The following is a 4,821-nucleotide window of genomic DNA, read 5'->3' on the forward strand; positions in this document are numbered from 1 at the left end:
TTTTTTTTTTTAAGGACAGCGCAGGTCTCTCAGAAAAGAAATTATATTTTCTTAATTGGTTCATATATTCAATGCCCAAGAGAAGCAAAGCTTCAGTTTAATTAGTAGTGGGCTTAGAGGTTATTTACAATGTTATACAGAAGCATTTGTTTCCAGCTGTGTGATGCTTTTTAACACAGAGGCCTCACATGGTAGATGATTGCCATTTGTGACATTATATTTTATGGAATCTTTAGATATTTTTATTTACACTGTTAAAGGGGTCGTTATAGTTCAGAACAAGGAGTAAATGAAAATCTCTGCTTACTTCCCAGGTTAATGGTAACATTCTGAAGTCAGAGAGAGTATAAACTTTTTAACAACGTGAAATGTTTTCTTTTCTCTTACAATTTATTTGGGGTGGGGGATGCTGTTTGGTGTGAGTGTGGGATTTGATGGCCCGTTGCTCTGGCAGCCCCAGCAGCTTCCCTTGTCAGGTCCGACTGTTCAATCTCACCCCCCCGCCCCGTTGAGGACATTTGGCCAAAGGCAGCTCGAGGTGCCGCCAGCACCATGCAGGCACCCGGCCTCACGGCAGAAAGGCCTGCTGCCGGCCGTCCTGCGGCCTCGGCCATGCCAGAGCTGATTCCAGCAGGCCAGACATCAGAAAATGAACTAGGAAACAAAGTAGGGATTTCACTCTGCCAGCCCGGCACAGAAAGGCAGTGAGGGGAAGAGGCGGCTGTGGCGTGGGGGTGATGAGCTGCTGGCCCCCAGGCGATACCGATGTCCTCCTCAGGGGGACACGGTCACTTGAGACCCACTCTCCCATCAGATCCGTGCTGCTGTGGGCCAGTGTAGCTTCCTCAGCACCTCGGATGGCTCCTGGAGCCCTTGGCAGGGCTGCCGCCAGCCTCGCCCTGCTGAGCTCGTCTTGAATGACTTCTAGTCCCATACACGAGTGGACTTTCCCCACCCTGATCTCATTCTGCAGCTTTCTCTTTCTTCCTCTTCACTGGCAGGTACAGACCCCATGCCTCGCCCTGAGCACCTCCCTGCACACTCCCCACCGTTCTGCAGCCTGGGCTTCTCCAGCTCTCAACTGCTGTTGCCATCTCTAAAGACCCCCCTGTGGAGAACTTGTTTTCTGCGAGGGTACACTGAATTTGCGGCCATCTGCAGGGCACAATGCCTGACCTGGTGGGCGACCACACTGCACAAGTTGCCCGGCAGCCCTTCCCTGCCGCAGCCAGGAGCGGGGGGCGGCCTCCCTGGCCCAGAGCAGAGCACCGTCCCACCGCGCCGCAGCGAGGTGCTGCTGCCTGCACAGGCACCAAGATGCACACCTGAATCTGCTGCACGAGCACTACGCTGCCTGCGAAAACTGCCCAGGGAGTCAGTCACCAAAAAACCCCACCCCTATATATAGAAAATGCATAAATGACCTATTAAAGCTGAGTTTAATTTACAAGAAAGGCAACTACAACTTTGGTCTGTTAATTTGGATTAGCTCCAAGACAAAGAGCACGTGAGATGTGCTCCTATCTGTGAGGGAAAATTTGTTCCTTGTTTTCAAAATCATATAGTCTGAGATGGGCAGATCACAGAATCACAGAATCATGGGATCACAGAATGGCAAGGGTTGGAAGGGACCTCGGGGGATCACACAGTCCAACCCTCCTGCTAAAGCAGGGTCACCCAGAGCAGGTTGCACAGGACCTCGTCCAGGCGGGCTTTGAATATCTCCAGAGAAGGAGACTCCACAACCCCCCTGCGCAGCCTGTTCCAGGATTTAGTCACCCTCAAGGTAAAGAAGTTCTTCCTCATATTCAAATGAAACCACTTATGCTTCAGTTTGTGCCCATTGCCCCTTGTCCTGTCGCTGGGCACCACTGCAAAGAGTCTGGCTCCATCCTTGTGACATCCACCCTTAAGATATTAGTAAGTGTTAATGAGATCCCCTCTGGGATTAGGGTCTGTGTTATCATTGTTAACCCATGAATGAATCAGATGAAGGGTTTTGCAAAACAACCTTATTTTAATTCATATTATTAGTAATAAAATATGAAATTAGATTGACAGCTTACTTTTTCTGGTGGAAAAGAGAGCTTGGACTTGCAGATTTACTCCACTGACAAGCTTGTGGATCTCACACAGCAAACACTGACTTTAAGGCCTAGGACCTTTACGCTTGGAGTTTAATCTCTGACCTCTACCCCTCTGACTTCAGCCTTTCACTAGGTGAAATATGAAGGCAGGTTGGATACATTAAAAAGAGTATTAGTGAGAAGAGAGGCAGCTGAATCAATAATGTCAGTAAAGGTAGACCTATTTATAGAGAAACAATGTCAGCATATGATAAACCTGTGAGTAAATTGGCTGAAAGCCCAGAGCTTTGTACTGGTTTGGAGAGCTTGAAGGGATCTGAGCAGCAGCAAGCACAATCAGTAATCCCAGGGCTCAAAAATGTCAGCCATGCCAACTGGGAATCAGAAAAACCAAGAAAGTATCCTGGGGAGGGAGATGAAGGGTGGAGGGAAGGAAGGAAGAGGGAAAATGAGCATAGTTTCAACTATTGTCAAAGGGAAATGCCAAGTCCTTAAGGCTGGGCAGCAATGGTGAAAGCCAAGGTCCGTGTTTGCTCTCTTTACACAGGCAGTGAGCTGTGCAGACCTCCCAGCCTGCAACCACACATAAGGCTCCAGGCACCTAAAATCAATAGGCACCTCCAAATTCAAGACAAAACCTGTCAAGGTATTCAGAAAAAACATCCAACATGTACCGACTAGATACACAAGCCCCTCCATTGATCACTAAGACAAGAAACTCAGCAACTTCAGAGAACCTGATCCACCCTAACCAATCTGATACTTGGGTTTGGCTTTTTTTAGAGACCACTCAAAACAATCTGAATACAGTCTTGAGTCTATACTCAAGTCTATAAATAACTAACACTGACTAGATGTAACATCCCATTTTTTTTCATTGACTCTATATAAAGTCAAGGGATATAAGTTTCATTAGAGTTAAGTTGATGTTGTAGACATCAATCCCAAGAGCATATGAAGAGTCATATTCTGAACATACTCTTGGTAACTAGTGTTAGTTGGAAAAATTTAAAAGAACAACCTTTCTGTGTCATAGAATTATTTAGGTTGGAAAAGACCTTTATGATCATCAAGTCCAACCGTTAACCTAACCCTGCCATCCCACCACTAAACCATGTCTACCCATCTTTTAAAGACCTCCAGGGATGGGGACTCAACCACTTCTCTGGGCAACCCGTTCCAAAACCTGACAACCCTTTCAGTGAAAAAATTTTTCCTAATGTCCAACCTAAACCTCCCCTATCACTTGTTACTTGGGAAAAGAGACCAACACCCACCTCTCTACCCCCTCCTGTCAGGCAGTTGTAGAGGGCGATAAGGGCTCCCCTCAGCCTCCTCTTCTCCAGGCTGAACACCCCCAGGTTCCTCAGATGCTCTTCATCAGCCTTGTGTTCCAGACCCCTCATCAGCTCCATTGCCCTTCTCTGGAAACGCTGCAGCCCCTCCATGTCCTTCTTGGAGTGAGGGGCCCAAAACTGAACCCAGCATTCAAGGTGCAGCCTCATCATTGCTGAGTACCGGGGCATAATCACTGCCCTGTTCCTGCTGGCTACGTGATTTCTGATACAAGCCAACATGCTACTGGCCCTTGGCCACAAGAAGGTTGTTTCATGTGAACATTTGAGCAACTCTTGTTCTAGGTCCAAAGCAAAATGATTTTTTTCACCCAACTGTCAAAATTGTCCCTCTCTTCACCCTAGCCCCCAAGATTCCAAGTTTGGGGCAGCTCCTCTAGATTCTTCCCAGAGCACTCAGAAAACTTTGGTTTAAGAGATCAGCCTGAGTTACAAAGTGTCCTTCATTTTGTTTTTGTTTCCTTAGGCTCTGAGATGGCTTCAGTAGGAAGTAGGACACACCAGATGATGTGGGCAGATACATTTCTGTTTACCTAACTCCTTCTGCTAATTTTTTCCTTTCACAATTCACTGCTGCTGTGGGCAGGCTGACAATCCAGGAATGTAAAAGTACGTGAAATACGATAGACTCATGTTTGTAGGGAGAGTTCATAAATAGCAACCAAACCAAGGAGCCTTCAAGTGAATAAAAACCCATTCAGAAATGCAACCACTGAGATCAAGCCTCTGCCCTGAGTCACAGGTATGTAGAGCCAGATATGTAGAGCCAGCTGTGTACCATTTAAATGTGTGGGTACGCTGTATGTTCCCAATAAACTAACATAGGAGGCCCACATCAGAGCACACAAATCACTTGAGCCCTACCAAAAATCCACTTCCAGGAGATCTCAGTCATCCTCATTTGAAGTAAGTGGTCAGATGAAAGTGGCCAGGTTTAGAGGGCCTGATGGTGTCTGAGAGCCACGTCCTAAACCACGCCGGTGCTGCTGGTTTTGCTGCAGCAGACCCGCTGTTCAGTCTGGAGCCACGTTAGCCCGGTTCTGGTCGCAGAGTGAGTGTGTGCTAGAAGTCCCAAACAGAATGTAAATAAAAAGGGAAAGGGCTATCAATCACATTCAGACCCCTACTGACGCATACTGTGCTCACATACATAGCACAAACACCTCTAAAAAGCTTATTTTTAAAGAACCAGAATTACAAGCTGTTTCAAAACCCCTGCACTTTATTAACATTGAGAATGTGTCCTTTGATATAAACTCTTCCAGAAATGATTCAGATGAATTAGCACAGGAAAATCTTGCTGAGTTGGAAAGCACTGAATCGGAAGCAGTGTAGTCAGTGAATAATGAAGGTAAACCATCATTCTGAAGTATGACTAA

The sequence above is a fragment of the Egretta garzetta genome, unplaced genomic scaffold (assembly GCF_000687185.1).
Source record: "Egretta garzetta isolate BGI_Z169 unplaced genomic scaffold, ASM68718v1 scaffold53, whole genome shotgun sequence".
Lineage (NCBI taxonomy): Eukaryota > Metazoa > Chordata > Aves > Pelecaniformes > Ardeidae > Egretta > Egretta garzetta.